The following is a 26,635-nucleotide window of genomic DNA, read 5'->3' as shown; positions in this document are numbered from 1 at the left end:
CTCAAGGACCTATTGGCCGAGTCTGTTCACCCCGTTCCGGAAAAGGCTGTGCTTGCGGACTTTCGTCATGCGAAAACCACAAGATCTGGCACAAGTGAAAAAAAAAAAAAAAAAAAAAAAAAAAAAAAGCTGCAAGAAAATCAACTAAAATCCCCCAAAAAAACCCCTGTAAAACTGAAAGTGAATATTGTCACATACAGATGATTCACAAAGGAGGCAGGCACACGCGACTCAGGCTTCTGTAACTACTGAAAAACATGTCCAACCACAAACTTTCTGTCTTGACTTATGGTATGCCTCATGATGTCACATTTTCCTCTCATTTTGATCGTCTCCAGGATCACAAACAGGGACCACATCGATGTGCTACTCTGAACTGATCACAACCTACTCCTCTAGAAAATAAAGAAATCAATCATAGTGTCACACTTAATGAAGAAATTATTTAAATACGACTTAAATGGCTTGACTTCCGATTCCTACAGTGTTTAAAGTCAGCCAACTGTCAAACCTCCTTCATCCCATTAAAAGCTGTAATTTGTAAGGCCATGGAGACCTTTTTCTTTTAGCTACTTAAATATTACAACACACACATGTACTGCACATGCACACAGTTAGTAATAATACACCAAAATGATTCTACCAGACTTGAGCTAAACAGCAGTGGAGACTCATAAAAAGGAGCAGTAGCTGCTTCATCCGCCAGCGGACTCCGTCTGGCCGGGCAGTCTGGTGTCAGCTCAGCGGCTGGACTCACCACCGGGAGAATGCAGCCACTCTGCACACCTCTCCCACCTGCTTTGTTGATGAATTAAAAGATGAAGAAGAATTGGACCTCAACCATACGCTTTTGGAAATGCAAACAAAGTTTTTGTTAACCGAGATCAAATCACACACCTTTGATCCATGACATCGCTCTGGTAGCTGCTATAAGCCTCGAGCTAATGGTCAGGTGTGGGTTAATATGATGGGCGTGGTTAGCTAGTCACCCCAAATCATATTTGAATGTTTTACAGGAAGAGAAAAGAGGGGGATTTTGCTATAAAAGTACTCTAATAAGATATATTTGGCACATACCAGGAGATAACTGAGCAGCTAACACAGGGACACAGGATAAGGACTCGGAATTCATACTAAGGCTGTAACTAATGATTTAAAAATACTTTTTCCAACACTAAATACCATTATTGTACTAATACTAAAGTGGGTAGTCACAGTACTAGCCTCACAGGTGACAAGTGTATTGATGCATACTGTATACTGTGTTCAACGAGGATGTGTTGCTAGCAAAAGTCATAATGTCCCATCTGTTGTCTTCTATAATGACAGAACTTAAAAAGAAAAGTTTTTTAGCCGTGCTAGCGTCATGGCTCGAGGGACGGCAGTGTCGGTCCACCGCTTTGGTCCAGACTGAAATATCTCAACAACAAGATGGATTGTCATGAAATTTGGTTCAGACATTCATGTTCCCCTCAGGATGAATTGTAGTCACTGTGGTAAACCTTTGACTTTGCATCTAGCGCCATCATCAGGTCTAAATTGCAATTTGTCCAATACTTTGGTTTATGACTAAATACCTGCAAAACTAATGACATTTCTATCAGCCTCAGCTGTACTTTGTGTGTACTGCTAATTAGCTAATGTTAGCATCCTCACATGCTAAACTCCAATGGTTAACATGGTAAACATTATACCTGCTAAACATCAGCATGTTAGCATTGTCATTGTGAGCATGCTGACGTTAACATTTAGCTCAGAGCAGCTAGCATGGCTGTAGACTCTTAGTCTTGTTTGCATATTAGCACTTTCAAACAACAAATATGTGTATTTTTCGCCTTGGTTCCCCGCACATAGCCACTCAGCACCAGCTTCCCCTGCAGAACTAAGACAAGAGCACATCCGCACACATTACGTCACTTCTTCTTTCAACCCCCCACTAGATCCACTGACCTCTGGGTGATATTCGGGCAGCCTGGAATTACGTTGCCTTGATTTTGGTGCAAATAGTGCATCGGGGCCTTTTTGCCAAGTCCCCTCGGAGGCTCATGTAAATCTGTGTTGTACGTGTGGCAAATGGGGTCTTTCAGGAAGTAAAAAGATTGGAGGACGGCGGGTAATGAACTAAAAAGGGGCCTGTCGTGCGAGCGAGCCTTTCCAGGTCTTGATGACATGAGCGCAGGTGTGCTCTCACATCACTAGCATAACAGAAATGAGACGAGATGGTGTGTGGCTTCATCAGGTGGTGATGGGTTCGGGAGGCAAAGGGATACTTAGCAGCCAAGAAATGTGATCAGACTGAAGCCCTCAGGCTGTGGCATCTTGAGTTCAAAGGACAGATTTTGGAAAATTGAGGCCTAATGACCTTGACTGGGGAGAAAATGGCCTCTTGTCCACAGTGTGTGCAGCTGTGGCAGATGAGATGGGGACCTCTAAGGACACAGCTGCCATGTCACCTTGGGAAAGTGAGCACAGTGGGCAGAGTTTTGATGAGATCAAAAGACTTCAAGCTTAAAGCCAGGCTAAATATGGTTGAAAAGTGAAGGTTTTTTTTAGACATCTAGGTTACGTATAGTATAACCATTGTTTCTCCAGCATTTCAATGGCTATATTTCAATGTAATGCTGGTCTTGATTACATGTTTAAATGTAATCATTGAAACAATGGATTTATGTTTATTAGATAACTTTTGGTGCTCAAATCCCAAATTCAATGTGTATGGATGCTCCTTGAGAACGTATCATAACTGATAGCTGACTTTTCAATTAATTGTTTAGTCTATAAAATGTCAGATAATGGTGAAAAAACTCAACCGCAATCTCCCAAACCCCAAGGCTCATTCATCAGCTGCTTGGCTACCAGCAGTCTCGTATCATCCAACCATAATCATACAGGTGTACAGGGAGGGAGCTTATTGTATTGTTGACTTTCCTAAGGTCTGATGTTCACATTAGTTCTCCCTGCAGAATACTTGTTGCTGCTCAGACTCTTTAAGAGCTAACAGCAGAGCCTCTAACTACATAACCATTTGCTATAAATGACCAATTCCTTGACTGAAATAGTATTTATTATTATTACAATATTCTATATATATGTATTAATATCTGTAGTATTATATACCTTACAATACCTAGCTAAAACAAATGCAGTCTACTACAACAGCCCTGCAATAAATTCCACCTTCATGAAGGTTCAAATGTTTGGTTTTATGTTGAAACTGTGAGAGAGGTCTTGAGTGCATCCTCATTGATATAAATGGGGTATACTAAATATTAGAAATCTCTCTCTGTGTAATGAAATACAGTTCAACAGCAACACAAACTACGTCCTGCAAAATGATCACAAAGTTGCATCAACACCTCTCTAAAACCTCTCTTATAGCCTTCATGGAGGTAGGATTTATTGCAGGACTGTTGTATTAGACTTCTTTCTTCATTATTCTGTGTAGGCTAATTCCAATGCCGCACCATAGTATAAAAATCCATCACATAAATATACAATATCTACTATCATCCACTATTATTTACTATAACTGTTAAATTATGGGTTAGGGTTATATGTATGTATGGTCCTAGTTTTAGTTCAGTTTCTTGTCTCAGATTTGAGTCTATTATTTATCTTTCTTGTGTATGTACCATCCATCCTTTTATGTAGTAGAGCTCCACCTTGGGTTTTCTTCCATCCGTTCACCAGAGTAGTTTGTCACATTTCTTACATATTTAGAGTATCTGTTATTGAAACCAAACTCGTCTCATGGGTGTGTGATCAGGTTCAAGAAAGTTCAGCGCAGCTACACAGAGGACAGCCAGAACCGAAGGAGCAGGAGCAGAGTTTCTCAGAGGGGTTTTCGTGTGGACTCTGCACCGTCCCTTTCAAGTACCGAAACCACAGGACCTGGAGAGAACCAGCTCCGTTTTCTCTTGACGTCAGAGTAGCATGCACTGAACCTCATATCACCGGGCCGGATCGATCAGTCTCTCCTCATCTCATTATTACCGTCTCGTGTCCAAAGGTTTATGATACACTTGAGCTTGATGATGTGCTATCAAGTGTTTGCTTGTATGCATTTATTATTGTGTCCATATGGCTCCAGATTGGTGTTTCAGGGAATAGACTGACCTGAGTCAAATATTTCCGCTCCTTCGACCATAAAAATATTTCCAGCCTATGAATACCTTTTGGTTTCAAAGTGACAGAGAACATTATGTTTTTAAGAGAGCTCACACACACACTGAAATTATTTGGACCTCCTCCCTTTGAGTGTGTACCTCTGACTTTACTACAGATTTTATGTTTTATACTAGTAAAGGAGAACAACAAAGGAATCTATTGTGTTTTTGCCAGTAAATGATTTATTTCATCGTTCATACAAAATTTCCTGACTGTGTTGCTTGCTATAGATGAGTCAAAAGAGATGCTTTGATGGGATTAATAGGTAGTGCTGTGTTTCAAATATATTGCACCTCTGGAGTACTTGTAAATGTTAAGTAAATTATAATTTGTGCATGAGAATGTAGAGTGACATGCTGTATCTGCATGTTGTGCACATTTCACAAAAGGGTATGTTAAAATGGGGGGAAACATGGAAGAAATGCAAAGAAACAAAAGTGCCAAGAGGGTATATGAATTGCATCACAGTTTCACTAGGCAATGTTGCATGCTAGTCTCAAGAGGGCACTATTTGAAAATTTTGAACTTCAATACCCAGAAATCCAGTAGCAAGACATCAGAACTCTGCACTCCACTCACAGTTTTGGCTCATCACTCTTGTACCACCCCTGTCCTTTTGCTCCGAGAGCTGACGTTTCTCCTTACTCCACCACATTACTTAATGTCTGTGCACTGATGGGTCAGTGCTCAGTTTCTGGCCTGCACAGCTACATGCCCCCGCCCAAAAGCCTCTGTCATCAACCCAACTGACCCTCAGGTTGGCCCAGGTGCCATTCCTGTTACCTCCGGTGTTGCTCTGTTGTAACCTTTGAGCAAAATTAACCCTAACTAAACCAAGCCCTAATCTTAAATGTGGCATACGTGCCATTTTATCTGGCACTAGTGCCTGTATACACTATTGATGATTGACTGCAATAAGTTTAATCCTGGTTGTAGAGAGAATGAGCATCTTTTACTAATTTCTAAGCAAATATTGAGTTCTACTGAGTTCAGTCTAAATGTGGTCACATAAGGGGTCAGTATGCGTCGGACTGTCGAACAGCGCCTGAAACTCCCATCCCCAAACACCTTTCTGACGTTGATATTGGGTGGCCTGTGTCCGACAGTTTTTGTAACTTTCCAAATTTGACACAAGCCGGAACATGCTGGAATGTGAAGCGATTTTGGCATAGTGGCCCGACGGGGTATTGCAACTTCCAGGATCATCACGTGATGCACACTGGCCCCTCTCAATGATGGCAGGTTTTTTGCCCCTACAGTGACTTCTAAAACAGTCAAGTCAGATTCAAAACAAAGTCAAAACAAGTCAAATTAAACAACAAAATACATCGTTTGCTACTGGCTTTTAGAACGACACATAGACTTTTCTGATCTGACGCCTCTATCGGCAGGACGACATCATTTGTCAGTGACAAAACTGCTGTTTTGGTGAACCATCCATCCATCCTGACCTCCTCCCCATGCGGAGTTTATCACGCTATAAAAACGTCACCTGACTTCCTCCTTTTGCTCCCGTCATAATTACTACGGCCACTAGAGGGCTTTGTCACTGTATATGCCATTTTGGGGCATTTGCTCTTTTGAGCATACCCCGGCATTTAGAGGACAGTGACTTCACAGCTCTGTAAGTGCACATGAACTCAGTGAACTCAGAAGTCAAAGCCCGACCATGCAACGGCATTATTTGATCCGAGGAAGTCTGCAAACCCCACACGTAGCAGGTGAATTAACATATTTTCTTTTTTACTCCACTACCTCGAATGCCGCCTATAAGGGCTCCATTATCCTCCCCACATGCCTGCCTTACCAGCACTGCCACCCAGTATGTCCCCTTCCAGAGGCAGAGAGAAATAAAGGGGCTTTCTCTACCACGCGAGGCAGGCAGATTTTCCACTGGTTTAATGAGAATCACAGACAGAAGAGAGGAAATGTGCAGGGTATTTATAGAAAAACGAGAGGAATGCAAGCCCCCTAATTGTGCTTAGTCTATCTCTCTCTCCTGCAGAACCTGCCCACCACTGCTCCCCCTGATTTTCTACATGGACTCAAAGCATGTGGAGGGAAGAAAGGAAACATGGGACAGTGAAGGAAAGAGAACGTGTTCCTTAAAAAACTGGTTTCCACTCCAGACGTGTATTAAGCAACACTTTGCTGATTTTCAGTTTGTCTTCCTTGTATTAGTCATAAGGACATTGTGTGAAACGGGATTGAGTGCTGTTTTATTCATTTCGGCTGGAGAATAAAATCAGGTTTTTGATAAAAAATCTACTCTTCAATTTATTCCTCAAATTTTCTTATTTCTTTTGTTCCTTGTATTTTTCTTTGTCATTTTTTTCTTAGCTGTGACTAACGTGCTGTTTTAGCTACACAGCCGTGGAGTAGACAAGGAGTAAAGGTAACCTCATTGTTTGGAAATCATTTGGGAAATTTCTGTCGAGAAACAGCCATCTAGAGTGTCAACTGACAAAGCATGAATTACATTTTTGTTGCGTTCTGTTGCTGACATTAGCAATGAGGGAAGATAACTGGGGCCGGACACTCTCTTTAAAAGATAAACCAAAGAAAAAGCCATCCTTAACCTGGTTAGCCATTAGCTACCCAGTATTCATGTTAGCTAATAAGCAAATATGTGGATGTTCACTGTTTCACTGTGACAGAGCCATTGCTCAGTTATTGTATGTTGTAATAGTACATGAAATGTCTATTGTGGACTGTCCTGTGGAATCAGATCCCAGTTTGGGTTCCGGAGGCAGACATCTCCACATTTAAGAGTAGGCTTAAGACTTTCCTCTTTGATAAAGCTTATAGTTAGGGCTGGCAGGGGTGAGTCCTGAACCATCCCTTAGTTATGCTGCTATAGGCCTAGACTGCTGGGAGACTTCCCATGATGCACTGAGCTCCTCTCTCCTCCTCTCCCTCTCTATCTGTATGTATTTCTATCCCATACCTCTCCCCCGTAGTTTTGTGCTTTCACGTTTTACAGTTAGTTTTTTTGAATCCAGTTTTCTTGTTACTGTAATATTTTTTACAAAACTGTACTGACTCTTGTTCATGGTATCTCTTCTTTTTCAGATTTGTAATCACTATCATTGATTTTCTATCCAGTAATGTTTTCATAGTATTGCACTTGCTTCCAGTAAAAACTTGTCCTGTCTTCGGGAGTCGGACTTTCTGTAAGCTGTATCATTTCCTACTTGACGAAAAGAACTAAATTTGTGTTAACAAACCAGTGGCAAAAAGCCACCATCACTGGCAGTTACACTGAAATAAAATCCGATATTAACACTAACACAGCTAATTTAAATAGATGCATTTGTATTGGGTTTACTTGTTAAACTACTACAAATATGTAACGTGATAAAATAACTGTAGGTTTTCCTGTTATTCCCATTTTAGCAACATTGCATGGATGCAGAACCTGATATTCCAATGCATACTGGTATATGTAGGCACTGTGATGAGGAAAACTCAGATTTCTCTGTCAACCATCATGATGGCACCAAAGTGGTTATGGTTGACCTATAATAGTAATATATTGGGTGGCACAATGTTCCTTTAACCAGTAAAAAAAAAGATATTTACAGTAAAAGCAGGGAAATATATTGCTTAAAGTTGTTGTAGTTACGTTTGGAGGAAAACAGAAAGACTGATGCACTTCCTGTCCCTCCACTATCCACCCCTGAAGCTCATCTGTGAAGCTGACCTCAATTAATCAGATGATCTTCTCTGAAAGCCATTAGTTGGTTAGTGATGGTATGACATTTTCTTACTAATGTAAGGTAATCAGACTTTTGCATGGGGATTGCTTTTGCTGAATTCATATAAATGTCAGCTCAAAAAGCCTAGCTACAGCAGCTAAATTGAATTAGAAACAAGCTCTCGACTGAAAACAACAGTGTTCCAGTTGCATCCACAGCAAATGGCAACTCAATCAAAAATGTCCTTTAAGTTAAATCCAAACATGTTAATTCAGTGGATGACTTCATGAGAACATATATTTTTATTTCCATTGCAAGAGTTTTCCATGTTTCCTTCTTTTCCTCTCAGGAGGTAATCATTTTGACGTGGAGGTCAGGTAAAAACTGCCTCCTTTTCCAATCCAAACCCCCCCCTTCTTGGTGGGAAAAAAATTGGGCTGCTATTTCTCTTAGCCATTGTGTTGTACATGTATGCACAAAGCTCATCCTCATCTTCCTGGAGGCTATGAGAGCTAACCTCCAAGTTAACTCCCAATGGAGAGTAATTCAGCATCCTAACCCAAATCCACACACGACCCCTTTCTTTCTCTGACTTTAGGAAAATCTAAGAAGCGCGATGAGCAAATACCCTTAATGAAATGCACACTCTTTCCTAGGTGCAGTAAATCACTTGCAGCATGACTGTGTGTTTATGTCATGTTTGTCCTTTGTTGTCACTAAAACACTGTCCCCTCCACTGGCGCTGTTCTGCAAGGTGCACTCAGGAAAGAGGCTTTCCACTTCAAAGTAGATTCCTAGAAAAAGCTACCCAACAAGAGACACAAAGTGGAATCAGACTTATCTTAAGTCAGTGATTAAATACATTAAACAAGGCTTCATAATCAGTTGAATTAGGTGGATAATACATCACAGGGATGAGCAGCATGGAAAATAAGTGTAATCTACTTCAGTGAAAAACACTCCCAAACACACGAGCGTAATGCAAGAGCATGTGCTGTCAACGTTATGTCATTTTGCATGCAACCAGGCGCTCAAAGCGTACACATCTGTGAGTCCAAGACTGGTGGTGTAAAAACACCCAAACATCGGGTACTTGACTGTTTGGATTTCTCCATAATGAGGTATGATGATAGATTGAGCTAGTGAGGACTACAGGATATTTCATATCAACCAATGGGCACTCTAATTTTGGATTGTTATTACAGTAGTCCTGCTCCCCGGGCAAAAGTGTTCTGTCCTTTCTTTATTTATTCTGCACGGCCACATGGTGGTATTTACCCTCAAACAGACAGCGGAACGGGAAGGCCGAGAGATTGGATCTCACTATTTACTAAACAGGGCAGTAATACACCTGTTTTTGCCCTTAATCTTATCCTGACCCCTTGCTGTCCTTTTGTCTTCCTGTTGTGTTGAATGCCATTCCTAATTTCCTTTTTTTTTTGCCAAAGTAAGGTGGTCAGTTTCCCCTCCTTAAAGATGTAATCGTTGCAGTAAAAAGATACATAAGTGAGCAGAGAGATATTTGAAAGCACATGAAAGCAGAGCTAATACAGCTCCAGCTGTAAGCATGTAGACTGTCGATGAATGATGCCTCTAACTGTTTCAGGGCATTGTGTTTCTGCTGTCTGACCTAAAAGCATTATGTCTAGTGTTGGCTTGTTATAAAAGCCCAGAACAGAAGACAAAAGAAAAACTTACATAAGTAGCACACACACCTTTAGTTTCTCTCAAAAGATTAATTTAATCACAGCTCTGCTTTGATAGTTTGCATGTTATTTTGATCAGGATAATCAAACACAGAGCATTATTTTCTAGTCCAAAGTGGCTGCACAGAGAATTTTCATCATTTCTTTCAAAGATTGACTTTTCTTGGTCTCTTCGGGCCACTCGAAGAATTAACTTTGTCAATATAGGAAGCCAAGAGGTGAGGCAACACCACAGGTTTAAAAAAAAAAAAGCAACCATATCTGAGCAACTACGTCAGTCTGCGTCTACGCCCTGATTCTGGGTTCGGTAGGGTGTGAGCTCCAGTAAAAATCTTCTTCCAAGTTCATTAATTCCAAGTTGTGATCCCAGACAAACACGTTCTGTCATGAAATGGTTTTTATCACTAAAAGTTCTCTTTTGTGAAGCACTGCAGGTGAATATCAGGCATTGATAGATATCTTTCAGATTGGATGCATTTCTATCAAAAAACAAATCAAAGGAATAAAAAAGTGTTGTCTTGGCCAGACAACAGTGCAGAGTAGAGATATTGATATTACTGTAGTGTTGTTAGAATTAGTTTTCTCCCTTTGATGCCTTTCAGATCTGTATTTTATTTTCTGAATGATCCATTTGACTGGATCAGTTCAGGTCAACCATGATAAACTGTAATAAGAGTTTCCTTGCCCAAAGGTTACCTCAGCAGAGCTCACGCGGTTCATTGGGGCAGTGAGCATCAAACAGTCCACACAACAAAGTGAATAAGCCATAAACTTTATGTTATGATCTGACTATTGACCCTACTCTAATTGATCTTACTGTAAATTTCCAAATAGTATTTGGGTAAAGCGGTTTTGATGGGTTACTTATACAAAGGGTGCTGCCACCATACTTCATTAAAATGTTCCAGTGTTCACCCCAAACTTCATTTTTTAGCACTGTTGTAGGTCAGTAAACCATACCTCTACCCCCCCGTGTGCATTTGCACTGTGGTTTGACCCGTTACATGAATCTCACAGCAGTTCTGACAGTTTGGTTTCCAGTTTGGTTTCCGGTTTGGTCCTAAAGCTGCTCACAACTTGCCCCATGATGCAAAAAGTCACCCAGGCAGCCTAATATACAGTAGATGCAAAAGACAAACAGTTTGATGATATAATGCAGATAAAAGAAGCCTATTATTTATCTAATAACTCAACACTTTTTCTGTGCAACACGATCAAAAGGTGCCTGAACCGACAAATCTGGCAACAGGTGGTTTGCTGTACGTGATCCAGAACACCATTAAAAGCTTAAATGAGGGTTATTGTTTGATTAAGACTGTTTGCATTTCTAAACCACCCTTCATTGATGTAAAAGTTAAAATACTCCAAGGCTTAATTCAGTTATAACCTTTGTCGGGTCAGTATAATCAGAAAATTCTGTTTGCATGAGTTTCTTATTCAGGGTGTTGTCTTAATCAAGTTAATACTGGAAATATTACAGTCCATGTAAATGTTATGTCTGTGTACAGCTGCCAAAAAAAGGCCTGATTTTTGGCCAGGTTTTTGTCATGTCCAAGGCAGGCGATGGGAAGTCGTAAAATAAGCACAGAATATGATCTATTACATGGAGAAAAGCTTTGAAAGAGCAAATGGAGTCTCACTCTGACAATGAGACAATAAAAAATAAAATACTTAGAAGAAAAATGTTTTGGATCTTAGTCAGAGAGAGAAAATCTGGCCTGCCATGTTACGTTATTCAACACATTTCCTCCTGATCTCACAGCTGTGCAGGTCATTAGCAAACAGTTGCACGGGAACCGCAGGTCCTGCCAAAACCTCTGCTGCAACTCCTGCTGTACATCCTGGGGTCACGGCAGGCCTCTGGGCCCAGATCCATTGGAGGTCTCAGACTTAAACGAGACGCTCTCAAACATAAGAGCTACTGGCGACGACAGATCCCCGAGGCTGGACAGGATCATGGCTGCTGATTCGTGACCTGAGGTCTGAACAGTAGGAAGTCAATATCACGCAGTGGCACTCTCATACCAAGCTTGGCCAAGTGTAGTCTGGAGAGCTGAGGCGTGTGAGTCAGAGCTGTAGACTCAAGATTTGGACTCAGGTCACAAAAATGAAGAACTGAGACTTGACTTGGGTGTTGACTGTTGTGAGACTTGACTTACTTCAGACTGGACTGCCTAAAGAATTGACCTGACTTGAGACTTTAAAACAAAAAACAAGTCTGTACTCTGAGTGAAATGCATGCTAACATGATCACAATGAAAATGCAGATGTTTAGCAGGTGTAATGTTTAGCATGTTAGCATGCTAAAAAAACATAGTATAGCAAGTACTTGGTCATAAACCAAAGTATTGGACAAATAAAAACTCTGGCTCAGATTTTTTATCTAGCACCGTTATCAGGTCAAAGTTATTACAATTCATCACGAGGGGTACATGAATGTGTGTATTCAATTTCATTGTAATCCATCTGACACAGATATTTCACTGAAAGCCCAAACTGTCAACATCATAATGGCGCTGGATGAAAAGTCAGGGATTCATCCTTTGGGGACCATGAATGTCTGAACATTTCATGTAAATGAATGAAGTTTGCGATGTTAAACACAATTTGGCCTATCATTAAACACTCATTACTCGGCCCTCCAAATGTTCTTCTATCAGATAGAAGAAACTGTTTTGTTTATGTTTCAATAAGTATTTCGTTTTCACACTAAAGTGTTAATATCTGTACTGTCACTTTAAGAGATCGCATATTTTTGAATTATTATCAATTGGATTATTATTGTCAATGAACAGGATCTGCTAATTGGGGGAAGTTGGGGTGCGCGCACCATGCATATCTTGGGTGGAGGACGATGATTGTCCCGCAACAGCAGCCGGAGTTGGCGGTGTTCCGACTCAAAAACAGTCGGAGGTACTGCGTTTTGGCTTTAACTTTGGCTTGACTGAAATGTAGCCAAGCCTTTGAGCGCTTTGGTTTCTAGCTAGGATGGCTGAACGTGCAATTGACCAAGTGAGAAATTAAGAACAAGGGCGTGAGGCAATTCAATTCTTCTTCGTTTAGTTTAATGGCGGTTGGCAGTTGAAACTTTATTAGACAATCAATGTATGTTTGTGCACCAGTGATTTGACTGAAATGACATGACTCGTCTCACATGACATAATGTTAAGTTATAGGACACGCTAGTCTCGATAGCCGTATCGCTCAGACTTTACTGGTTTCCGGGTTTTGAGAAATTTGGAACCGGGTCTCAATCCCCATCCCTATAGAGGCGCAGGCCATATTTTGCTGCTAGTCAATCAGCACAAATCAATCAAATAAATTCAGGTAGGAACAGCAGATTTCTCAATTTACCTCCTGCACAAATAATTCCACTTAAGTCCAGTTAAGACGTACTACACTACACACACTCTGAAATCATGATATGAGGGTTACCAAAATAAATTTATGCTGCACGTTGATCTGTGTGTTGCCATAACACACTGTTTACCAGCAAAAGCCAACATGCCATTTCTATTGTCACCATACTGCCCATGATGACAGACTCTCTTTTGAACATATAGTGTTACAAGAAAAAGGCTTATAGTAGAAACACCACCTTCCGCTGATGTTGTGTAAACAACATCATATACTTAAATGGCATTATTACAAAGGACCATGCTCAGAAAGCACATCAGCCAGGGGGGGACTTCTGTAATTCCTTGAAAACATTCCCATAGTTCAACAGACATCAGGCCATATTTCCGATTACATTGGCTATTTAAAAATCAAAACATTAGGGAATTTCTTTCTTAGTCACTTCTTAACATTTTACTTTACCTAAATCTCATTGCTCTGTATGGCTAATTTGTTTAATAACTATATTGCTAATTTATGTTCTGTTGCTCTATACTGCATTACATGTTGCATGTACTGAGCAGAGGATGGGGCGATTGAATTGTCCCACCCATCTTTTGCTTCTCCCTTTTGCTTTGCATGATTTGTGTACCGTCCTGGGTATTCTGATTTTGTCACTTCAGCGTTTGCATTTCTTAATCTGTCACTTCTTTGGTTGAACATGTCATGCCAAAAGATTGAAGCTGAAAAGTAGCCAGCTGGCTAACACTGGCACATTTACAGTAAGGTTGAATCATGCATGTTGTCCTGATCAACAAAGAAATGAAATTAAATGAGACGTTTTGATATCTTTGCAGTGAACCATTGCAAACATGTTTTTAACTTTGCTAGGTAAGTGGGCTTTCAGGCTGAAATCAGCCCTGCATTAAAACAGTGCAACTATGTTATATGTAATAAATATTTTATTTGGAATAATTAGCTTGTTACACAATAACAAGCCCATGTTGTGGAAAACCAGACTGTGTAATATAGTGTAACTATGAATGGGAATGTAACTAAAAACCAAACGAGTCTCCACTGTGAAAAATTATGTTTTGGATGAAGAAAAATTGTATAAGCACACGTTTTAATGCCCACTCAGACAACTTCTGTAATGTTATCATATTATTATGAGTGCATGATAAAACGCAAATACCAAACACACTGCGACCAGTCACCGTGACTGTTGTAACAGAAACATGATCAGCTGATCCCAGAGCTGTGCAGGATAATTGATCTAATGAGTGCTGCCATAAATAGTGCTCAGTGTTTGTCAGACTGGCCATTCAAAAGTCTTTCATGTTCTTCCAGCTTTGTCTGTCAATCATGCTATACATTATATTATAAAACAGCTCAGATATATTCATTACAGCTTCCAATATTATTGATTTTATAGATATTTTTTATTATACAGGTTTTTTTTTTGGCCTACTTTTTTAACTTTTCCATTTTTTATTCAGTTGTCTTTCTAATGCTATTTTGTTACAAAGACAAAATTTTAACACAGTTTCATTTTCTTCAACTATTAAATGCGTCTAAAAGTCAAGCTGTGTGATAACATTGTATTTATAATATTATGGAGAGGTCAAGTATTTGATATTCTCTGTTAATGATCTTGTATCTGTGCACCATTGCCAAAACACACCCGAATCTGCACGTGTGCAGTTCTGTGCTGCCTGCATTTAAAGCATTCCTTCCAGCCCATTCTGACATCCATTCGCAACCCCAAAAAGCCGCCCCCCCGAGGGCGATAGTTATTCAGCGTCTGCTGTTTTTCCCTGTGTTTGCTCGATGTGCACAGTTGGCTTTGGTGACTGTTCAGAGGGGTCTGGGTGAACGAGACCACACGAAGCCCTAGATCGTGTTGATACAGTTGCCTACCCTGAGGCTTGACAACAGCCCCTGAAGAGAGGGGCCAAAGAAATGGATTAGGCCCCTGGCACTGACCTTCTTCTCTGTTCACCTCCCCCCAGACTGAAGAGGTCGCGGCCCTCACAGCTGAGCTCCGAGTCCAGTCCCAATCCTGCTGGCCATATTCTTCTGGCGCCTGTTTGATCTGATGTCGCCCCTGAACATCTTCCTGGAACCGGTCCAGACATGTGACAAAATCAGATCACATCAGTCAAGAGGAATATCACCTGAGGCCTGAAGAACGGTGACATTATGCATTGCTCCTGCTGAGCAGACTTTACATCATAATATCTATGTTGAAATCAAGGAATAAATCCAAATATATCTGGGCAGATGCCATGGAACCTTCTCACCAATCAAAAGGATTTGCACAACACACAAGACCACCCTTCTGCAGAGGAAGTACTGTAGATCTCTCACACATGAAGGAAAATCTGAGTCATTGCTCACATCCAATAAATCTGTTTAAATCAGATCAGAGTCCAAGCACATGCCTGCAGTTATTCTGAGGAATTTAACACAATTTCATAAATGAAGATACTTTCTAAAAGTTACCTGCTCTACTGTTGGATTTGAAACAAAACTCCAAATTGAAAGGATGACTGAGTAGATCGACAAAAAACCAATGATAATGGAAATCATTTCAACCCACTCAACGGCTACTTTGACATAAAGTCACAAACAACTCCATTCTAACACTAACACTCCTCAAATGTCCTGATGACAAACATTCAAAACGAAGGCAGCGATTCAAAAGTACTCCGTGTATCTGGCTCCACATGGACTCCAGCTTAGACATCAGCTGAAGGTGCTTAGTCACATGTCCAAACAACATGTCAAGTCAAAGCTACTGAGAGTTAAAGTCATCAAGTCTCTTTACGGACTGATCCCAAGGTTAAATGCATCTAATATGTGGACTCTGCTACTGGCTGCTTTTTAAAAAAAAAAAACTAAAGTGTTGAACATCCTTCTAGTTTTGATAACTAAGTAGACCTCTAAAGGGAAGAGGTTGAGATTCAATACTGATTTGACCGATTTGGCCAATCAGATGAGAGCATGCACTATGCTGTATATGAGTGTTGTGCTCACCACTGCCTTTGAGTAGAGGAGCAGCGTAGTAAACTAACAAAGAAGTCCGTTCCAGGGCTATGCGGATCCTCAGAACAGAAGTTACATCTGGGAAATCTCAAGTTTTGAGCTACGCTTGTGGCATGGCTCTAGGGATGCCGAAGTCAGTGAGCTGATTGGTCTGTGAACCGTCTTCGTCCAGACTGAAATATCTCAACAACTACTGGATGGATTTTCATGAAGTTTTGCACAGACATTCATGGTGCACAGAGGATGAATCCTAATTACTTTGGTGATCCCCTGGTCTTTCTTCTAGCACCACCAGGTTGACATTTTTTGGCTCGGAGTGAAATGTCTCAACAACTATTTGATGGACTGGCATGAAATTTGGTACAGACATTCATGTTCCCCTCAGGATGAATTGTAATAACTATGGTGGTCCCGTAACCTTTCATCTATTGCCATCATCAGGTTAAACAAATGTGTCTTCGTTTTCTTGAAATAAAAAACATTTTTATCTACCACAGTGCTGCTCTCATCAATCTACAGTGTTACAAGTGGTAGCAGAAAAGTTGCCAGATACACTAGTTAAGTATTATGTCTGTCTAGGTATCATCAGTGATTAGGGCCCACTCTCTGTAATGATTTCGTAACATCACATGACATCACATGTCACTGTTACTACAGTTGTTGCTTTGTTTATTTGTGTTGTTCCTCTCGTCCTCATCTTTATTTTCTTTCCCTCCACTGTTAAAGGTCGTAAGTTGATTTCCTATTTCTATCTGGAAAACAAGGGCAGCTTTTTCCACTAGGCCACTGCTGTGTGTCGTTAACTGTGCGTATGGACAACATGAATCATGTTTTTGATACTGGGGAGCTGCTTCACTGAAGTCAACTCTTTTCCTTCTAAACTTATTGAAAACAGCACCTTGGGTTAGGCGAGGGGGACTGCTGCATTTATCAGTCTGTCGCATACTGGAGCTCACACAACTTCATTTGAAACAGAGTAGAAAGCCCTGCTCATTATTATAGCTAATAACAAATGAATTAATAATTACTATTTTCTGTTCCTTTAGAAAAAAAAAACAACTTCAATTTTTAATCCATATGGTAGGTTTTGCGTATATAATTGCTTTATTTAAAGATGGCTAAATATTGGAAATAAACTTTTTTTTATTTTTCCAAGTTTCTATATTCTTTTCATCATTTTTTCCCCCACTACAAACCTGTTATAACCTAGTTATTCGCTGAATCTCAGAACCATTTACATTATAGTTAAGTTATTCTTCGCACTCTGTTTGAATTGGGTTGTTATCAAATCAGACGCCGGATCTTGACCTCATTAAAGTGGCCTTACTCTGGAATCATAAAAGATCGCTGTCACATATCGCGTCAGAATCATTCAGCATAGATAGCATAGGTGCACAGAGAGAAAAAACTTCTCTCCAGTCAGGTTTAATTCTTCTACCTGCCAGTTTTAACTGTCAAGGCCTCAGTATGCTTCAAATTAACTAGTTCATAGGATGCGTGTGTGAAAAATCTGCCATCAGCCTCCTACTGGCCGCATCACACTGCCTCCCCCCTGATGTCTAAGAACTCTATAAGTGCGTTTCCATCCACCTGTTTTTATGCACACTGGAAACGCAATGCTTAACATTAGCATGTTAACATTGTCGTTGTGAGCATGTTAGCATGCTGACGCTAGCTTTTAGATCAAAGCTGCACTGTACGGCCTCACAGAGCCGCTAGCATGACTGTAGACTCTAAGTATTGTTCAATGCCGTGAACACTACAAATGACATTCAGTTCAACTCCATTGTTGTGGGGTGGAGGCAGGGTTGTCAAGAGACGGATATGTGAAAACCTGGGCTAATAAAAGCCAAACTATCTGTATGGCAGGATTTCACTAGCCATGGGCTAGCATGGGTACGTACTTATCATCAACCGGTAAATCCACTTTGTACTTTACACTTATTTTAATTTTATACTTATATCCACTTGGTACTTAATTTATCTGACCTGTATTATAGTGTATTATATTCTGATTTGCTTAGTACTTCTATCCCTGTGTGCGCTGACGTGACAGTGAGCAGCTGTAACAAAAGAGTTTCCCCTCGGGGATCAATAAAGTATTTCTGATTCTGGGTCGGCAAGAAAATATTTCTTTTGTAATTTGGGTGAACTGCAATGTGGCTGCATTCAATTCAGTCTTCAGCCATGTTCGAAGCATTATGGAAATATTATTAGGCCCTATCATAGATTATGAAAAAGTGACTTTTTTAAATATGAAGCCATCATGTAAAATTTGCCAGTGCATGTCTGAAAGGTGCTTATGTTGCAAACACGTGTCCTCAGCAGCACATGCTGCTAGTCCTCTCGGAGCCGCTGAACAGGTTTAACCCCTGGGAGATGGCACAACAGGTCAATGACCCAGTCTCTGGGGCCATAAGCAATAATGTTCTACACTGGAGCCACAGCACTCACCTCTCTTTCCACTCAGCACAGCCTCTGTGAAGCTGCATGTAGGCCTGCTGGACTCCTCCTGCGATCTTTAATTGACAACCGACCACAATGGCCACAAAAGCACGATGTGCTTTAAAAGCTGGGAGCAGAGTCATCTGTGTGTCCTCCTGCTACAGTCCAGTCTTTACATTGTCTAGAGGGAGCGATAGGAAGCTGACACAGCCACACAACCCTTCGATTACGTTAAATTCTGTTATTTATGATCACCCGACCCATTATTATACATCAAGCTCAGCAACATGTTTTCAACACCCCGCCTTTCTGCTCGGGACCTCTCCCCTGGGAGGGAATGAGGTCATGTTGTTCAGGAACCGACTCATCTATCAGGACAATGGTCCACTTGCAATTTCCCAGGGTGCAGTGCTTAGTTGCACCAATCAGATGCCTGGGAATCAATGCCCATAGTTTCTTTTATTTCCTAAAAAGTCAAATGGGAATAACTAACCATCTGATACCACAAAACTGCTTCCTTCCTTGGCGAGTGCTGAAGGGAAACCAACAAAGCAAAGTTAACACCCAAAAGTGAGCAGTTCCTCCCTAGTGTAACAATAAAGTGTGCAGCTAATTATACAGTTATGATGTGTGACACAGATGATAAAAAACTCACTTCCAATAAAGGATTCTCTGTGAATTGCCACAAATTTTCTGATTGGTTGCTATTTTTAGAAGTTAGAGTTTTAGAAAACTACATAGCACATTAAAAATTATGAGCAAATACATTCCACCTTCACAGTTGTTGCATGTGGACTGAAAATGTATTTGTGTTGACAATGACATTAAGTGTAGTCACAGTGCAACCCTGACCACCAGGGGTTGGGTATTGTTTAAATTTGAGATTTGATCCATTTTGATTCAGATTTTCTGAGCGATTAGGTTTCTTATCAAATCCTGGTTGTGATTCTTGGCATATAATTTGATAAATAAAAGAAACCAATATTAATAATAATAATAATAATAATAATAATAACATTTTGGGGGAAAAAAGAACAAGATTATAGGGAACAAAAATTGTCCAAGCCAGTACACAAACGCAGATGCTTCTAGCTGCGATGTCGATTTCACGCGTTGTTGCGTTCACCTGAAACAACTTAACACAAGTGCAAGCTGCAGTTTGAGTGTTGCAGCTAGGGGCGCTATAGCATGAAACAACATGAGAAAGCTGACCCCTTCTGTTTGGGTTCACTTCCGCTCAAAACAAAACCATGGCTGACCAGTGTGACGACGGAATGGAATTGAAAACGTATCTACTGTGGTCATGGAAATGCTCCGATCGCCCCGTTGAGGACCCCACCTCCACCAGTGCATAAGAGCGCATATTCAGCATGTTCACCGGGGTTGCGTGTTTGTGCTGGCTGGGCCAGGCGTTGTCATTCGCGTTCATGTACTTGCGTGGACCATGTTTGAGGCCTAAGGATACCTTTTGTTGGGATCAGACTGTATGACATTTATGTCTATTGAGACTGTCACTCAGTCTGGTTAGATCAAATTTCTGCTGTGACTTGGTGGGGAGACATGCCAGACTACACGTTGAAGCTCAAACTTTGTTTCAACAACCAGAATGATGGAATGATAGGACAAGGAATGTCAACAACCATAGTATCCCAAAGCACGTTGTAGAATTTGTCAAACAAAGTGAAAGAAGTCCATAAAGTTATAAACACACTGGTATTTCTGTCAGGGCCTCCTGAGGTGCAGAGTTAGATATCTTCCTCTAGAACTGTGAGGTATTTGAAAAAACTGCCATTCAAATATGGGAAACAATGTAATATTCTGATCTATTGCATACCCTGCTGCCTTATTAAAAAAACTGGGCAATTGTTCTATTAGCTTACGCAAAATGGAGGAAACTAGTGAGGGTGTGCTGAGCAGATAACCATGAGACCAAACTATTTGGTAAGTAATGTGTGGAAGCATTTTGGATTCGACACCATCGATGGAAACATCATGGATGAAGGTGAGAATGTTTGCTGCCTTTTAAATACGTAACTTCCTGCAGTAAAATGACTGACAACAAATCAGAAGTCACCTCAGCTTTGGCAGTGGGGGGCACGAATTAACAGGAGGACTTTACAGTTCTACAATGCAATTTATTGCATTCAAATTAATTTGAATGAAATACGTGTTAGTTATCATTCGTTCAAAGTTGCTTGTTTGAAAAAGTGACTGCCTTATCTTGTGCATTGTGCGGCACCACGACTGTGCTGACGTTCGTATAAGTGGTGATGTAGTAGCGCAGTAGTTTCAAACGTTGCCACTGAAAAGTTGATTTCAGGAATTGATAAGCGAAAAGCATGTTTCTTGAAATAAAGTTCAACATTTTGGGAAATATGCTTGTTGACTTACTTGCTGAGAGTTAGACGAGATGCCACTCCCACTGACTCCCTCACTCCCTCTGTACGCTAAAATGAAGCAACCATCGTACAAAAACCAAAGTGTAAAAATTACAAATCGCCGTTTTACGTGGGGTTATATGCTGGACTATTTTTTGGGCGGGACTAGTAACTGCCTAGGGTGTCAGCTGGTTGGCTGGCAACTGGTCTCGACCAAGAAATAGTCTGGCACATAACCCCCAGTAAAAAAGCAATTTGGTGTTTTAAAATTCAGTTTTTGTACAGATTAAACAAACGAGATATGTGCTACTTAGTGAGGTTTAGATGTGCTGGTAGGCGATTTTATTATTGTTATACAGAGCAAGGCTAGCTGTTTCCAGTTTTTGTGCTAAGCTAAGTTAGCCGGCTGCTGGCGGTAGCGTCATATTTAGCATACAGACATGAGAGTGCTATCGATCTTCTCATCCAACTCTCGGCTAGAAAGTGAATAAGCATATTTCACAAAATGTTTACATTTTCCTTGATAAATCCCCAGTTCTCGATACCCAACCCTACTGACTGATTCGATCACAATCTATGTGGTCCAGTGTGGTTCTCATGTTGACCACATCACCTGAGACACATGTTGTAAATTGGGTGTAGGTCACTCATCCCATACATTCAGAACATTAAGCCCAATGATGTGGTCCATGCAGCCTTTTTAATCCAGGCCAGTCTCACATTATTGGTCTCTATAGCTTGTGGACGACAGAAAAACTGAATCATTTCATCTTCCGGATTGTGTCTGGTTACTAAAATACACTGTTGGTAAGGGAACAGACCAAAGTCTTGTCTCAGATCTGGACAGTCATCAAAGGAACATTTTCTCCCTCCAAACCTCTGTTGGTGTGACTGAGAAGATTGATAACGCCTGAGGTGGATTATGAGGGATGACACATTATAGATATTAATGTTTCATATTTTTCTATTGTTAAAATACCATTCTGAATTGTGCAGACTTTATGAAAGTTGGCGTGTAGTGCTTGTTGCGTTGTGCACTTCTTTGGGAAAATACGGCAAGCTGCACATTCAACTGTGCAGACGCCCAGAATCCCCCTGTACGAGGTGTGAGTGTATATTCTTCTGCAGTTCTAACTGCATTGGTTATGTCAACTCATGGATAATTTACGTAGTGATTTTAATTAATGATTCACTTAATAATTTGTTAGTTTTTTCAGAACACACGTTACAGTTGTTCTGCCTTCTGCTTTGTTCAGTATAATATACATGTAACTTAGTCGATGACATTACGACGTCACGATCTGATCAACATTAGAAAGAAAGCAAAGAAAGAGCACATACTATACCTCCTCCACAACTGCACAGTTCTCTAACTTTATTTGTATAATAGCAAATGTTCAGATATTTTTAATCTGCATCAAAATGCATACAGTGATAGACGACCACTGGATACTTTTTTCATTCAAGTGCAAAAGTTCATGAGAAAATAAGACAAATCACCATTCTGCTCCATCCTCCAACTCCACTACTAAAGAAGACAGTGTGATATGTTTGAAAGCTCCAGAAACTGCCAGGAGATGGACCTAGAATTTTACTATTTCCAAGTTCAAGAATCACTTGTTTCTTGACCTTCCACCAAATTTCATTAAAGCTGCACTAATAAATATTTTTATATGAACATTGGTCAAATGACTATATGTAAGGTAAAGGGTGTCGCTCTAAGTAACGAACCCACAGAGAATTAACACGCGACTCTGCAGCCCCACGTGGTCTACAGAGGTTTTTAGCTTCCAGCTTATTGTTTTGGTTCAGTCTCACAGCTCTCATCAGCGTCGTTTCCTCTGTTGCTCTGATAAACCCACTGTACACTACCTGTAGAGCTGCAACGATCAATCAATTAGTTGAGCGACTATTTTGATAATCGATTAATAATTTGTCATTTTTCAAGCAAAAATGCCTACCATTTGCTGGTTCTAGCTTCTCAAATATTAGGTTTTGATGCTTTTATTTGTCATATATGATATATGAAATTAATATGTACGACCACAGTGTAAACGTTTCACTATTTTCTGACATCTTTTAGACAAAACAACGAGTCAAGAACATAATTGTAGATTAATCAATAATGAAAATAATTGTTAGTTGCAGCCCCAACTACCTGCCCAGCACCAAACTGCAGACAAATAAAGTTTGTGGTGAAGAAAGTAGAACATCTTGCAGCCAGGTATTTTTTTAAGTAGTTGGTGGAGACCAAATCAGAGCTAAAAGGAGAGACTCAAATTAGTCAGGTGGACAAAAACTTGACTCCAAAGTAATAGTGTTGCTCTGTGTCTGCTAGATGTCTAAGAAGGCAGCTTCGCCATAAAAACTTAATGAGCTGATAATTTGTCAGGGCTGTGTTTGTCAGGTTGTTTTGCACTATTCTGCCCCCTAGTGGCCAATAACTGATGAATAGGTTTGAGTTTTTAAGATGCTTGCTGAAAACCAGACAAACAAACAGGACTAAAAATGTAACGTATCGGAGTAACAGGGCTGGGTTGCACACGAGATACAGAAATTATACACCCCAACCTCCCTGACCACACTGCCTGCACAGAAGCAGCCGACTGTGGACTACACCACTGACATTCCAGCTGGGTCTAATTTGGCTGCCTGCCCCCCCGTAAATTTTATTATTATTTTGAATCATAACTGTTTCCTCTTGCAGTTATGTTAATATCTGGAAATACACTCCCGCAGCCTCAGATCACTCAGAAGTGTTTGCGTGGTGTGTGATTAAAGGCGCCTGGCGAGCCTGAAGTCCGGCCTTCGCGTGGGTAGGCAGAGACAGCAGCAGTGGCAAGACTTTCCAGGAATATCTCAAATAAATCAGGTGTGATAGCTGAGCGGAAAAAACGGCCCATTTTCCATGTCCACTTTCCAAATATTCCTTCTACCAGGAAATCCAAGGTTTAACACCTTTTGTCATAGAACACTTCTGCTGGTGCTTCTAACAAAAGACAAGAAAAAAAGATTTTGTCTGAGTGTAAACATCTTTTTCCACGGGTTTGTTTGTTGCATTTTCCCAGGCAACAACAGAATCATCCATTTACGCACCTCCGTCATGCTATCAAGCTATTCCCCCTCCTCCTGTTCTCATCCTCCCCAAGCTTTTCCAATACATTCTCAACAACACTCTTTGAGTAATTGTAGTGGTTAACGCAGCAGGCCAGATATCCAAACAGGAAACAGGAAAAAGTGCAGAAATTATTCTGATCAAGTGAGGTCGGATGATGGAAAACAAGGCAAGAGGAGACATAAAAGGAGGGTCAGAAAGTGCACTCTTCAAGTCGGCTTCACACCACTGCTTGTTTTGATTGCAGTGATTAAAAATGGACAGCTGAAGACCCAAAGTCACAGACTCATCTTGATTTTATCACAGCCGAGATTTAATCCTCTGGAATTATTTTTAGCTTGGTGCACCGGTGTTATCAGAGGTCTCCCGGTGACGGGATTCAGCTGTGAGGGATTATGTTGAGGTGAGAGACGGAGGTCTTTGCATGCAGACGGGCCCAGAGTGCGGTCATGCAGAGGTCTTCGCATCCACACTGGGGCTGCTGCCATTAGAGGCTGGTCATATCGTTGGCCTGTCATACAGTGTTGATGTTTGGACGGAGAAAATGTAAATGGAGTGTAATTTTTGGATGACAAAACTCTCCTCTTTCTCTCTCCTTTATGTCATCTTCTGCAAATTAGTAAATATTGTCTTGTGAGGCATTACTGAGGGAAGTGGATTAGATCATTTTCCTTTCATAGCACTCCTTCATGTCTCAGTACACTTGACCATTCATTGCTTTGGTGACAGGCAAATGAGTTGTATAATTCTTTGAGGTTTGGTTGTCGGGTTTCCATAGGAAACAATATTAGGAGAATGATTGAGGTGAAACAGAGTACCTCAACTCCAGGCCTGTCAGCTGGTCCCAGCTTGGCAGCACACTGTTTGAAGCGAAGGCTATTTGGTACTAGCCATTGCCATTTCCTGACGTAAACGTCTCTGCAAACTTACAGAGTGAAAGGTGTTAGGTTGCAGAAGAGCTGATGTGAACGCCTTCCAATTTTCAACAACGCGTTGTGTGAACCTGCTGCACTGGTCTCAAATCTAGTGACGATCTGCTGTTTTGAGCGTTTTTATTTCTTATTTACTACATAACCTCAAAGAAAAATACAGTTAAGTTTCACTTTCGTTCCTCAATTTTTTGTCACTTGAATGCATTGCATCATTTGACGCCCTTGGCACACACTAGGCACCTCATGAAGACCGCATAAGTAGGCAGGGTACGGTAGCTGGGATGTGCCAGTCCAGGAAACAAATGTAACAAAAGTGTCAAAACATGTTGACGCTGAGCAACACGACAGTGGGTATGTTGACGCAACAACACGCGTCAACCTGTGTTGGTGCATGGGTTCATGTACAAAACAATAACCACAAGTGTTTTTAGGCATGTCTTATGTTGGCAACATAACTGCCGTTTAAATGTAAAAAACATTCAATCCTAATGTTGATGCTAGTGACCAGTATTTGCTTGCAGTCTGAAGGAATTCCGCAAAACAGTTTTGCAGTATCGAGGTTTGTGGTTGACCCGTCAGCTATGTTCAGTACTGTAAACTCCAGTCAGATGATTCCTGGTAGGAACGTACTTTCTGGGACACTTTTGAGGCCCCGGAACCAAACTCGGATGTAGATTCCTGCACTTGAATTGTAGGTCCCTCTACTGGGAAAAGCATTGTGAAATGTCATTTTGCAGATTCACTGACTGCCGCATTTAATACTGAATACACAAGAAAGAATTTTGGGTCAAAACAATAGATATCAGAAGGCAGAAAGCTCCTGACTCATGCAGCACTGTGGACTAAATCAGACGGACCTAATTGAAGCCACATTCCTACGAGTGAGGCTTGAATTCCAGAGCTATTCCTGCATATGGTACACACTGGATGCCACACACCCACTCACACACATGCACAAAAACACACCTACGAGCATAGGTGATGGCAGGCTTTCAGTCAAATATAACAATCTTGATTTCATCAGTTAGACTGGAAGCAGAGGCTGTAACTGTCACAACATGGAATTCCTTATCTCTTCCCAGAGTGACATCAAAGACGGCATTTCCAAATTCTTTTCGGGATGTGCTTGAGAACCTTTTACAGTTGAATGTGTGGTTGTGATTCACTCTGTTTACATAGAGACTTTCGCCACAGAGTGGCTTTGGCCACCCAGCCATAACAGTCCATGAAAATGCAGGGTCAAGACATCAAAGACTTTTTCAAGATTATTCCAGTCAGGAGGCATGAAATAACACTGTGACAAATACAACTTGCATGGCAGGATACAATGTCCCTCATCCATTCGCATTCTGTTCTCAATCAAATTGCTTATAAATGTCCAAAATTAAACCAGGCCGCTCCCTGGAATGTGGCTTCATGGTTGTACTGAAGCTTAACACAAACAGGTCAACACTTAGCACCATGAACAAACTTTCCTGTCTTCAGTAAGTCAGGTGCTTTTTCTGTCTCATTCACGCTATCCATTTAGACTGCTCAGTTTGTGGAGGAGAAAGACTGATTACGTAATTGTTCGGGATGCAAGCTAAATGAAATTATAATAGAGGATTTGAGTGAAGTATGTCATAGCTGCTCAAAGGGCTCAGTATGCTTCAAACAAAGCGCTTGTCGGATCGGCTAACGGCGTCTGAAACCCCCTCCTCCCACACCTTTCCAATGTTGGAGTTGGGGTGGCTGCAAACGTCAATTTTTGTAACTTTCCGAAACTGACAATGATGTGGGAGTGATTCACGTAGCTACTGGTGCGATGAAT

The 26,635-nt window shown here is 40.8% G+C and overlaps 1 protein-coding gene across 3 annotated transcripts in view; it reads right to left on the bottom strand.

Moving 5' to 3' along the window:
• The window catches only part of LOC122867720 (galanin receptor 2a), a 119,860-nt gene that overhangs the window by 11,321 nt on the left and 81,904 nt on the right, over positions 1–26,635 (bottom strand). The window contains exon 2 of one of the 3 annotated variants that reach the window (XR_006375976.1): positions 14,894–15,026. The exons of the other annotated variants lie outside the window; for them this stretch is intronic. The gene's annotated coding sequence lies outside the window, so the exon portion shown is untranslated. The remainder of the gene's footprint in view (positions 1–14,893; positions 15,027–26,635) is intronic. 3 annotated transcript variants of the gene reach the window in all.

The sequence above is a fragment of the Siniperca chuatsi genome, linkage group LG20 (assembly GCF_020085105.1).
Source record: "Siniperca chuatsi isolate FFG_IHB_CAS linkage group LG20, ASM2008510v1, whole genome shotgun sequence".
In the NCBI taxonomy this organism is placed as follows: Eukaryota; Metazoa; Chordata; class Actinopteri; order Centrarchiformes; family Sinipercidae; genus Siniperca; species Siniperca chuatsi.
This window is presented reverse-complemented; position numbering and strand designations above follow the sequence as displayed.